This window comes from Bidens hawaiensis, unplaced genomic scaffold (assembly GCF_021521415.1).
Source record: "Bidens hawaiensis isolate Kalapana, Puna unplaced genomic scaffold, B.hawaiensis_p1.1 tig00016882_1, whole genome shotgun sequence".
Lineage (NCBI taxonomy): Eukaryota > Viridiplantae > Streptophyta > Magnoliopsida > Asterales > Asteraceae > Bidens > Bidens hawaiensis.
Genome location: NW_027492561.1, coordinates 492,430 through 506,145, shown reverse-complemented (window position 1 = coordinate 506,145; position 13,716 = coordinate 492,430).

The window sequence follows — 13,716 nt, the reverse complement described above, 5'->3', positions numbered from 1 at the left end:
GATAAGTAATCCTTCAAGGCTTTGAACCCAGCCTCATGCTTTTCCGTCCATTCAAACTTCTTATTCTTTCTCAGAATGTCATAGAAGTCTTTGCACTTCTCGGAGGATCTCGAGATGAACCTGTTGAGAGCGGCGATTCTTCCCGTGAGCCTTTGGACATCCTTGGAATTTGCAGGAGACTTCAAATTGAGGATGGATTCAATCTGCTCGGGGCTTGCTTCAGTTCCTCTTTTAGTCACCATATATCCCAGAAATTTCCCAACCTTAACACCAAAGTGGCATTTTGACGGATTCAATTTCATGTTATATTGGTCGAAAATATTGAATGCTTCCTCGAGGTCTCTAAGGTGATCCTCAGCTTTCTTCGATTTTACCACCATATCGTCTATGTATACCTCCATAGTCTTGCCCAACCGATCCTTGAACATCATGATGACTAGTCTTTGGTATGTTGCCCCTACATTTCTTAGTCCAAACGGCATAGCAATATAGCAATATATGCCGGTAGGATTCATGAAGGCTGTATCCTCTTGATCAGATGGTTCCATCTGATTTGTTGAAATCCAAAGGAAGCATCCATAAAGGTAAGCATTTCATGTCCTGCCGTTGCATCCACCATGGAGTCTATATGTGGTAATGGGAAAGGATCCTTGGGGCATGCCTTGTTTAAATACGTAAAATCGACACACACCCTCCACTTTCCATTCTTTTTTGAAACAACAACCACATTAGCCAACCATCGAGGATACTTAACCTCTCTGATCATACCGGCCTTAAGAAGTTTTTCTACTTCTTCTTTTATGATCGCGTTCCTCTCAGGAGCGAATTTCCTTCGCTTCTGATGGACGGGTTTAATAGAATGATCAAGGCCTAATTTATGAGTAATTACCTCCTTCGAAATACCTGTCATGTCTGAATGTTTGAAGGCAAACATGGACTTTCTTTGCTTTAGGAAGGATATTATATCCTCCTCAATCTCACTGGGGATACTGGATCCTAGGAAAATTTTCACGTATGGATCCTCGGTATCCAAGGATACTTCTTTTAGGTCCTGCTCTCGAGCTTCCAGTACATTCCTAGGATATTCCTGTAATTGCTATGCTATCGTCTGTTTAGTTGTCGGCTTCATGGATGAAGAATAGTAGTTCTTGGCTTCCACTTGGTCACCATCTATCCTTACTACTCCCCAAGGAGTTGGGAGTTTAATGCACTGGTGGTAAGTAGAGGCCATCTCCTTCATCCCATGTAACCAAGGCCTGCCTAAAATAATATTGCAACAAGAAAGGTTATCAATAACATAAAATCTTTGGTATGAATTTAGCCCTTCGATATATATTGGGAGGTTAATGTCCCGCAATGTCTTCTTGGTTTCTCCATTGAAACTAACTAGCACCGATGTCCTTGGGATGACCTCTGAGTCTGATATGTTCATCTTCTGAATAACATCATGTTGGATGATATTGACTGAGCTCCCACCATCTACCAGGATCCTGCGTACATAATTGTTAGAAATAAATAAAGTGACAATCAAACCATCGTGATGAGGATCCTGGATGCTTGATTTATCTTCTTCATCAAAGAAGATTCTTTTGTCGGTCGTCAAAGTGGTGGATATAACCGGTCGTTCCCCATTATCCAACTTGGCTTCCTTAGCAAGTCTCTTAGCTGCGGAGAAGGAAGTGCCGCATATGTCTGATCCTCCGGAGATGAAGTTGATTACTTGAGCATTTGGTGGGGGTGGAGTTGCATTTTGAGGAACTTCTTCAGGATCCTGGATCCTGGACATTTTTCTTCCCAACAGTTCCTTAAAATGGCCCTTACTCAGGAGGTATCCAATTTCCCCTCCTTAAACCGATGCAATCGTCCGTCATGTGGCCAAAATCCTCATGGAAAGCACACCATTTGGATTTGTCTCTGAAGGTGGTTGACTTGTAGTTCTTTCGGGGCCACCCTGCCTTCTCCCCTAGATCCTTCATGGCACAAATCAAGTTATGGATATCTACAGAGAAACAATATTCTGAGATGTTGGGGTAATCTTCATCATCATCTCCTTCTTCAACTGCTCTAACATTTTGATTGTTGAATTTGGAGTACGGCTTCGAGTTGTTGTTTCTGTATGAGGATCCTTTATTCTTGTCAGGGGATTCTTGCTTTGTCTGAGCCCCTAATCGTTCTTGGATTCTTTTGTCGTCTTTCATCCGTATGAACCTTAGTGCTCTGTTCCTTACTTCATCTAAAGATCTGCAAGGAGTCATCATAAGATCATCATAAAAGGGGGAGCCCCTATTAAGTCCCATCTTGAATGCTTCAACAGTAGTAGCCATGTCAAGATTGGGGATTTCTAAGGCTTTCTTACCAAACCTTGTAACAAAGTCCCTAAGGGATTCATCACTAGGTTGGATAATTCAGTATAAATCACTAGTTAACTTCTCAAATTTCCTACTACAGGAAAATTGACTATTGAACAAGTTAACTAAGTGCGAGAAAAAAGTAATTGAAAAGGGAGGAAGACTTAGCAGCCATTTTAATGTAGATCATGTCAGTGTGGATCTGAAATCCTTGCATAAACAAGCTTCTTTAAGTCTCTCAAGAATGGGATTGATCTCCATCCTTTCTCTGTACTGAGCTACATGCTCCTCAGGATCAGTAGTCCCATCATAAGTCTTCATGTTGGGGGTCTGGAATCGCTTCGGGATTTTAGCATCACAGATAGGTGGAGCAAATCTGGATAATATGTAGCTTCCCTCCGGTATCTCAGGGATTGGACGGATCACCCCGGGTATGCTGGATATCATATCCTTAAGTTTTTGTAGTTCCTTAGCCATTGCTTGGTTGATACCTGCATCCTGCATGGAACCACGGTTAGCATCTAAGGATATAGGATCATACGTGTTACCTCTTTGTTGTACAAAGGTCTGCATTCCAGAAGAAAGGCTGAGATAAGAAGCGGCTGCTACAAGAGTTGGTCCGCTGGAAGCGATGGTCTGCATGGAGATTATATCTCCTTCATGGACCTCAGAGGATCGCTGATGTTGAACCCCTGAGAGTCCTTGATCCTGAAAGAAGGATCCTTGATTATGGACGTAGGATCCTAGTGGTTGGGAGTTGAAAGATCCTGGATGATATAATCCAGAGGATCCTGGTTAAAGGATGGATGATCCTTGTTGAAGGAACGAGGATCCTTGAGCTTGCTGACCCATGAACCCTTGTTTGAGGATAGATGATCCTAGCTGAAGGAACGAGGAACCCTGAGCTTACTGACCCACGGACCCTTGTTGAAGGATGGATGATCCTTGCTGGAAGATCGAGCATCCTTGAGTATGCTGACCCACGGACCCTGGTTGAAGGATGGATGATCATTGCTGAAGGATGGAGGATCCTTGAGCATGTTGAGCCACGAATCCTGGAGTAGTGAAATCCAGCACCCTAGGCATCAAGGGAGTCTGATCCTTCGCTGGCCTCTTTCTTTTCTTGAGATCTTCAATTTCATGTAGGATCCTCTGGTTGGTTTTGTTCTGCTGCTCAATGTATGCCTTAACCTGTGAAAACATAGCAGAAACATCATTGTTAGATTTGACCACCGAAGTGGCAGCAATGGTTTTCGAGCTCTGGAAGACTGATAGTTGCGTCTTGTTTCCAGCAGCAGCAGCCTGTGGTGCTCCCGTGATTGGAGGAGTAATCAGCGGCAAAGTTCTTGATGAGAGAGGAACCGAAGATGGCTTGGTTGATGAAGCAGAGGTTGATTGAGAGGCCATTGATGGTGATATGGGTACGAAAGGTTGGAAATTGATAGGAAATAATCTGGATTATAGCACCAATTGCCCCACGGTGAGCGCCAAATTGTTTTGGACAAAAATCACTCAAGGATAATGTATCCAAATTCGTAATTGTGAGGTCTAGTGCTATGATGATAATAATGAATATGTAAACGAAATAAGGATGAACACAAGGATTTGTTACGAGGAAAAGGCCTTGATCTTGGTCGGATCGCCGGCACAAAAACCCCGGGTGATGATAAATCGTCAATCACCACTTTATTAATATGAAAAATGAGGATACAAGGTTTGGAGATTATGATCAGTGTTTACAATAATTCTAAGTGTGTGTGTGTGTATTGCTGTCCTCTCTACGAATGTAGCTGGTGTGTTATATATAGGGTATGTGCCTTAACTGATCATAACTCAATGGAGTTATTAATAATAAATACAATTAACTAATAATCCCTAAAAATCCGCCATTGCCTTCAATATAAACGTAACAGCCACTTTCACCACGTGTTTGACAAGTCCAATAGCGAGGTATCCGGTGGAATAAGTCTTGGAGCCGTTGCACTTGATGAATATCAACCTTCATATAAGAAACAACCGTTAACAACACCAAATACCGAGGATCCATGATCCTGATATAGCTCTGGAACTCTTCAGAAGGATAATTGATCCAGACACGTCAATATCTTCTTGACTGCAAGTTAGTGGATAGACTGAGTCTTCTAACCGTTATACCTGCTAAATATAAGACTACACATGAGAACAACCGTTTGTTAGTAATAAGTACTGAGGATCCTTGATCCTGATACGATCTCGAATACATGCTAAGGATAACTGATTCAGACATATGTCAGGATAACGTATCCATAGTGTCAAATTTTCGTGCCCTAAAAAATTTAAAAGTAGAAATCATACCACAAGGTTTAAGTAGACCTAATTTACCGTAACTATTGAACCTTCGGCGATCCTTGTAGAAGAAATTTAAGGATTTTGAATCCATAAGTTTTTATCTTCACAATGAAATTAAAAAAATCTGTTGCAAACAACTCATAATGTCAAGTGGGATTAAACCCATTAGGCTGAGGATAAGTCCAAATAAAATACTAGGGACAAGCCCGTGAAACTGGGGACAAGCCCGTGTACTGGGGACAAGCCCTTGAAACTGGGGACAAGCCCGTGTACTGGGGACAAGCCTAAAACTGGGGATAAGCCCAAACTAGGGACAAGCCCAAAACTGGGGACAAGCCCAAACTGGGGACAAGCCCAAATACGGATGTTAACTGGGGACTCGCCCAAACCGGTATTTAGCCCAAACGTAAGAAAACGTGAAAACGTTATAAACCGGTGGTATGGTAAGTCTACCATAATTCGTAGGATCCTCCATATAGCCAAAAGCAACGAAATTATCAACCACTAAGCGTGTACTGGTCCCGCTGCCCCAGACTATACGTTGGATAGCATGCGCTCTAGGCGAGAGTGTAGAAACTCTAATTTATAAGAAAGGTGAAAACCTATAACCCTTAGGGGATATGACCATAGGGGGTCATATCCAATCGTGGGCTATTCCAAGGGAAATTGCTTAGTACCTTAAATATAAAAGAGAGGTGGCCATCCTCTTGACTGTTACACGTCTTATTAATTTCCTGCATTGATACTTAAAACCTGGAAGAAACAAAAAATGTTAAGAATACGTTATCCTTACATAAGTAATAATAAGTTTACAAGGATAACTGATTAGATAGATATTACAAATTTTGGGGATCCTTGATCCTTTAACGATACTTGATCCTTAGAGGATACTTGATCCTAATCAGAAAAAGTATTTCTTGAGGTGGATAGCGTTCCATGCTCTGGGTAACCTATTGCCTTCCATAGTGAGCAAATGATATGCCCCCTTTCCTGCCTCCAACTCGATCAGATAAGGACCTTCCAATTTGGGTGCTAACTTCCCATCAGCCGGATTGGTTGTGTTTTGGAAAGCTTTTCTCAAAACTAAATCTCCTTTTTGAAATCTTCTGATCCTGATATTCTTGGTGTATGCCCCAGCTACCCTTTGTTGATATGCTGCCATTCTGATCTTGGCTAGGCCTGTAAGTTCTTCAACAGTATCCAAGTCTTCAAGGAGGATTTCTTTATTGACCTCAGGATCACGGATGCTTGTTCTGGCTGTAGGAACCACCATATCTATAGGGATAACTGCTTCTGATCCAAACACCAATGAGAAGGGTGTCTGGCCCGTTGCATTCTTGGGTGTTGTCCTGTCGGCCATAAGAACATATGGCAGTTCTTCAGCCCATTTACTCTTCTTGGTTCCTAACTTCTTCTTTAAATTGTTGATGATGAGTTTGTTGCTAGACTCTGCTTGACCATTAGCTTGAGGGTGCACTGGAGTAGAGGTAATCATCTTGATGCCCCAGCTGTCACAAAAGTTAGTGGTTCTTTTCCCGATAAACTGGGAACCATTGTCACAAATAATTTCTGAAGGGATACCAAATCTAGTAATAATATTTCTTTTAATGAAAGATATCACCTCTTTTTCGCATACTTGACCAAAAGCTTCTGCTTCTATCCATTTTGAAAAGTAATCAGTCATAGCAAGCACGAATACTTTTCCTCCTGGTGCCTTGGGCAGTTTACCCACAATATCCATCCCCCATTTCATAAATGGCCATGATGAGGATATAGGATACATAGGTTCTGCTGGTTGATGTAGGATGTTTGCATGCCTTTGACAAGCATCACATTTCTTTGAATACTCCATGGCGTCTCTCTTCATTGTTGGCCAGAAATATCTTGTTCTCAGAATTCTAGAAAACAGAGCTCTACCTCCAGTGTGATTACCATAATCACCTTCATGAAAGTCTTTGAGCACCTCTTGGATTTCAGGATCCTCGATGCATCACAAGTATGGACCTGCAAGAGATTTTCTATATAGCATATCATCTAACAAAATATATTGTGATACCTTGAGTTTGAAGGATTTGGGATTCTCCGGAGCTGGGATTTCCCCTGTTTAAATGTACTTCTTAATTGGGAGGATCCTGGATCCTTGGCTAGCTGAGGATAATGGATCATAAAGTACGATTTGTTTTTCAGTTGTTATTTCCCCAACTTCTTGTTCTCCTATTGTTGGCGAGAGTATATGGATGATTAGGATCTTCGTATCTTCTGGAATTTTCAACGATGAGGCTAAATTTGCTAAGGCATCTGCCCCAGCATTTTCTTCCCTTGGTACCTGTACTATACTGAACAATTCGAAGGATTTTGCTAATTCCTTCACAATTTCTAAATATTTGATCATATTCTCACCTTTTACGGTATAAAAGCCGTTAAAGTGGTTAGTTATAAGTAAAGAATCCATATAAACTTGAAGATACCTGATCCTCATGCTTTTGGCTAAAAGTAAACCTGCGATGAGTGCTTCAGACTCTGCCTCATTGTTGGTGGCTTGAAATGCACATGCAATGGACTGGGGTATTATGTCCCCCTATGGCGATTTCAGTAGTATGCCCAGTCATGTTCCTCTTACGTTGGATGCTCCATCTGTGAAGAGGATCCAAGGATCCTTGGTTTCTTCTAGTTGTTGCACTTCTAAATCAGCCTCCTTTTGCATGTCACTGCTGAAATCAGCCACAAAGTCTGCTAGTGCTTGCGATTTGATAGCTGTTCTAGGCTCATACTGAAAGTCATATGCACTCAGTTTCACAACCCACTTTGCCATTCTACCTGATAATTCTGGCTTTCTAAGTAATGTGTTAATTTAGTAGAAGCCATAATAAGTGCAAGAATTAATTTTTCTAAATGAGAATACCTGGTTCCGCATCTAAAATACTCTTACTTACATAATAAACTGGGTCTTGTTCACCTTCGTGATCCTTGACTAGGACGGCACTTACTGCATTACCTGACACTATTAGATATAGATATAAGGATTCTCCATCCACAGGCTTCATCAGATCTGGAGCTGAGTATAAGTAATCCTTCAAGGCTCTGAGTGCAGCCTCATGCTTTTCCGTCCATTCAAACTTCTTATTCTTTCTAAGAATGTCGTAGAAGTCTTCGCATTTCTCGGAGGATCTTGAGATGAATCTGTTAAGAACGGCTATTCTTCCCGTGAGCCTTTGGACATCCTTCGCATTTGCAGGCGACTTTAGGTTGATTATGGCTTCAATCTGTTCTGGGCTTGCTTCAATTCCTCTTTTAGTCACCATATATCCCATAAACTTTCCGGCCTTAACACCAAAGTGGCATTTTGACGGGTTCAGTTTCATGTTATACTTGTCAAGGATATTGAATGCTTCTTCAAGATCCCTGAGGTGATCCTCAGCCCTCTTAGACTTCACCACCATGTCATCTATGTAGACATCCATGGTTTTACCTAACTAATCCTTGAACATCATGTTGACCAGTCTTTGGTATGTTGCCCCTGCATTTCTTAGTCCAAATGGCATAGCAATATAACAGTATATGCCGGTAGGAGTCATGAATGCAGTATCCTCTTGATCATATGGTTCCATCTGAATTTGTTGAAATCCAGAGGAAGCATCCATAAAGGTGAGCATCTCATGTCCTGCCGTTGCATCCACCATGGAGTCTATATGTGGTAATGGGAAAGGATCCTTGGGGCATAGCTTGTTTAAATCAGTAAAATCGACACACACCCTCCACTTTCCATTCCTTTTAGAAACAACAACCACATTAGCTAACCATCGAGGATACTTAAGCTCTCTGATCATACCGGCATTAAAAAGTTTTTCAACTTCTTCTTGTATGATCGAGTTCCTCTCAGGAGCGAATTTCCTTCGCTTCTGATGGACGGGTTTAATAGATAAATCAAGGCCGAGCTTATGAGTGATTACCTCCTTTGAAATACCTGTCATGTCTGAATGTTTGAAGGCAAACGTGGATTTTTTTCGTTTTAAGAAGGATATCATATCCTCCTCAATCAGACTGGGGATACTGGATCCTAGGAACACTTTCACATCTAGATCCTCGGGGTCCAAGGATACTTCCTTTAAGTCTTTCTCCTGAGCTACCAGCACGTCCCTAGGATGTTGCTGTGATTTCTATGCTATAGTTTGCTTGGTTGCCGGCTTCATTGATGAGGAATAATAGTTCTTGGCTTCCGCCTGATCACTAACTATCTTCACAACTCCCCATGGAGTAGGTAGTTTGATGCATTGGTGGTAAGTTAAGGCCACCACCTTCATTCTATGCAGCCAGGGGCTACTTAGAATAACATTGCAACAAGAAAGGTTATCGATAAAATAAAATTTTTTATATGAATTTAACCCTCAATATAAATTGGGAGGTTGATGCCCCCCAATGTCTTCTTGGTTTCTCCACTGAAACCGACTAGCACTGATGTTCTAGGGACGATCTCGGAATCTGGAATGTTCATCTTCTTGAGGACGTCATGCCGGATGATGTTGACCGAGCTTCCACCGTCAACTAGGATCCTGCGAACATAATGGTTAGCGATAAATAAAGTAATAATTAAACCGTCATGGTGAGGTTCCTGGATGTTTAGTTTGTCTTCCTCATCAAAGAAGATCCATTTGTCTGTTGTCAAAGTGGTGGATGCTATTGGTCGGTCTCCGTTATCAAACTTGATCTCTTTGGCGAGCCTTTTTGCTACGGAGAAGGAAGTTCCACATATGTCGAATCCTCCAGAGATGAAATTGGCCATTCGTGTGTCCAGTTCATCCTGGTGAGGATCCTGGATACTCGAATCGAAGAAGATTCTCTTATCAGTTATTCGAGTAGTGGGGATGAGTGGTTTTCTTTCTTCGTCCAACTTGAATTCTTCTGCAGGGCTAGAAGTTTGAAATACGTCGTAGTCTCTCGAAACGAAGTTGATCACGTGAGCATCTGGTGGTGGTGGCGTTGCTTTTTGTGGAAGATCTTCAGGATCCTGGATCTTGGATTTCTTCCTTCACAAGAGCTCTTTGAAGTGGCCCTTGCTCATCAGATATCCAATCTCCCTCCTTAATCCAATACACTCATATGTCATGTGGCCAAAGTCTTCGTGGAAGGCACACTACTTAGATTTGTCTTTGAAGGTGGTTGTCTTCTCGTTCTTTCCGGGCCACCTTACTTTCTCACCTAGATCCTTCATGGCACAAAATAAGCCATGGGTATCTACGGAGAAACAATATTCTAAAATGCTGGGGTAATCCTCATCATCGTCCTCTTCTTCAACAGCTCGAATGTTTTGATTGTTGAATTTGGAGTAGGGCTTCGATTTGTTGTTCTTGAACTAGAATCCTTGCTTCTTGTCAGATGATTCTTGCTTTGTTTGATTCCCCATACGATCCTGGATCCTCTTGTCATCTTCCAACCGTATGAATCTGAGTGCCCTGTTTCTTACTTCATCTAGAAACCTGCAAGGAGTCATCACAAGATCATTGATATACATCTATTTATACATCTCGAGTCCTTGTAAAGTTGTGTTTCTTTAATGTTTCAAGTTCGTTTTAGTTCATGTTTAGTTCATCTTTTATTATTTAAGGTTTTTGAGTCAAGTATGTTATGTTTATCGTGTTTTAACTCTTTTGGTGTTTTGCATGTTAAACTTAATTCTTTCTATCATTTCATGCGAAGTTTATGCTCATTTTGCTTATCATTGATTACATGATTACTTCATTTACGAGTTTTGATTTATGTTCATGTAGATGGTGGCTTGGTGATCAAGGGAAGGAAGATCTAGAAGGTTCTAAGCATTACTTGGAGTTCAAGGAAGAATAATATCAAGATTTGGCAACAAATAACAAGAATTAACAACAAAACTTCGTGGGCTACATCAGAAGCAAGCCGCGCTAAGGCAAAAGGCAATATGCCTTCGCGCGGCGCCTAGGCCTCCTGGTCAGCCCATCTTCTCAATTCCAAGCCCCTTTCTCGTTATATAAACGCATGGTTTCAAACCTAGCCGAATCTAAGCATTATAGCAGCCGATTTTGAGAGAATTTCCAAGCGTTTGAAGGTTATTTGGAGCTAGGAATCAAGGAGGATCATTAAGCTTTCATCCAAGTGTTCAAGGGTCGATTAAGAAGGGTTATTTCGTTCTTTTTCATCATCCTTGTTCATTATCTTTCATGATATTTCTCCTTGTTCTTTGGTTTAGTTATTTGTCTTTGATTATAACTATGCTAGGCTAGACTTCATGTCTACCTAGGTTTGATGAACATGTGTTGATATGATTCTTGCTTTGGAAAATTGATTTGATTATGGTTTCGTTATTTTAGTAGTAAAAGACTTGATTTTTCTTTCATGATGCATATGAATGTTTATTATCTTGATTGATTGTTAATTATAGCTTCACATAGATCTTTAATCTTTTGATTGTGTTCTTTAGATTTAGGGTTTATGTTTAATCATTACTTGGTGTTTTGATTATTGTGATTGAATGGGCCCATTAGATCATAGAAGCTTGTTGATAGTTGGTTAGGGTTTTGAATGTTTTGCCAAATTCCAATAGCTGTAAGGTGAGGAGTTGTTCATGTGTCTTGGTCAATTGCATGCTAGGATAGTAGTGACAATATTCTTGCTTATTGTGTTGATCCTTGTTCATGATGTCATGTTAAGTTTATCAAGTTATCTAGGGTTTAGTGTTTCGTAAGATTGCTTGCTTTAGATACTATTAATTAACTCTAATTGATGACTTTGCGGAAATCAATAATACTGATTGCTTAATAATCTAATAATTGTTCTTTGGGATTTCGTTTGATTCAGTCAAGGGTCCTTAGGGTATTGTTAGATGAATATGTTTATAAATCAGTTTCCATAATCATGTTATTTGTCCATTGCTTGATGATTGTTGATGCATGGGATTCTTACCTAGGTAGATTCCTTATCTTATTGGTTTCGGTCTTGTGTTGGTTTGCTTGTCTTCTAGTTTACTTTTTTATTTGCTTTCTTAGTTAAATCCTAGTTTAAAAGCCCCTTTAAACATTCATAATAAATAGTCGTGTCGTAAGTCGTGTCTAATTAGTTAATTAACGTAATTCATAGAGTCCTGTGGGTTCGATATTCCGGACTTACTTAGCTTTAGTACAATTGACAGGTTCACTTGGCGGTGTTTTGTGTAGTTGAGTGTTAAGTCTATTTTTTATTACTTGTTTAGTTTAGTTAATATTTAATTGACTGTTTTCACCACATCAATCATCATAAAAGGGGGAGCCCCTCTGAAGTCCCATATTGAATGCTTAAACAGCAGTAGCCATGTCAAGATTAGGGATTTCTAGAGCTTCCCTACTGAACCTCGTAACAAAATCCCTAAGGGATTCATCACTAGGTTGGATAACTCGGTATAACTCACTAGTTAACTTCTCAAATTTCCTACTACAGGAAAATTGGCTGTTGAACAAGTTAACTAAATGTGAAAAAGAAGTAACTGAAAAGGGAGGAAGACTTAGCAGCCATTTTAATGTTGATCCTGTGAGTGTGGATCTGAAGCCTTTGCACAAGCAAGCTTCCTTGAGTCTCTCCGGGATAGAGTTGATCTCCATCCTTTCTCTGTATTGTGTCACATGTTCTTCAGGATCAGTGGTTCCGTCGTAAGTCTTCATGTTGGGGTTTTGGAATCGCTTCGGGATTTCAGCATCACAGATAGGCGGAGCAAATCTGGATAACTTGTGGTTTCCCTTAGTATCTCGGGGATTGGTTGTATCATCCCGGGAACACTGGATATCATATCCTTGAGCTTCTGTAGCTTCTTGGCCATAGCTTGGTTGATACATGCATCTTGCATAGGACCACGGTTATTATCTAAGGATATAGGATTATATAAGTTACCTCTTTGCTGGGTGAAGGTCGACATCTTGGATGAGTAGTTGGGATAAGAAGAATCTGCGAAAGGAGTTGGTCCTCCAGATGCTATGGTCTGCATGGGGATTATATCTTCTTCATGGTATTCGGAGGGTCGTTGATGTTGTATTCCTGAGGATCCTTGATTCTGAAAGAAGGATCCTTGAGGTTGGGAATTATTGGATCCTTGGTGATATAACCCAGAAGATCCTGGTTGAAGGATGGATGATCCTTGTAGGAAAGTTGAGGATCCTTGAGCTTGTTGACCCATGGACCCCGGTTGAAGGATAGGTGATCCTTGCTGGAAGTATGAGGATCCTTGAGTTTTCTGACCCATGGACCTTGTTGAAGGATAGATGATCCTGGCTGAAACAGTGAAGATCCTTGAGTTTGTGGACCCATGGACCCCTGCTGAAGGATAGATGATCCTTGAGTAAACTGAGCCATGGATCCTGGACTGGTGAAATCCATCATCCTGGGCATCAGGGGAGTGTGATCCTCCGCTGGCTTCTTATTCTTCTTGAGATCTTCTATCTCACGAAGGATCCTCTGGTTGGTCTTGTTCTGCTGCTCCATGTATGCTTTAACCTGCGAAAACATAGATGAAACATCATTGTTAGTACTAACCACCAGCGTGGCAGTAGTGGTTTTTGAGCTCTGGAAGACTGGCAGCTGTGTTTTGCTTCCAGCAGCGGCAAGCCGTGGTGCTCCCGTGATTGGCGGAGGCATCGGCGGCAAAGTCCTTGATGAGAGAGGAACCGTAGATGGCATGGTTGATGAAGCAAAGGTTGATTGAGAGGCCATTGATAGTGATATGGGTATGAAAAGGTTGAAAATAATAGGAATAATATAGATTTATAGCACCAATTGCCCCACGGTGGGCGCCAAATTATTTTGGATAAAAATCAGCTAAGGATAATGTATCCAAATTTGTCAATGTGAGGTCTAGTGCTATGATGACAATAACAATTATATGAACGAAAATGGAATGAACACAGTGATTTGTTGCGAGGAAAAACCTTTTGACCTTGTTCATATCAAAAGAAAAAAACCCCGGGTGATGACAACTCGTCGATCACCAGTTTATTAATATCCAAAAAAGGTTACAAATGGGTTGGAGATTGTGATCGATATTACAAAGTAA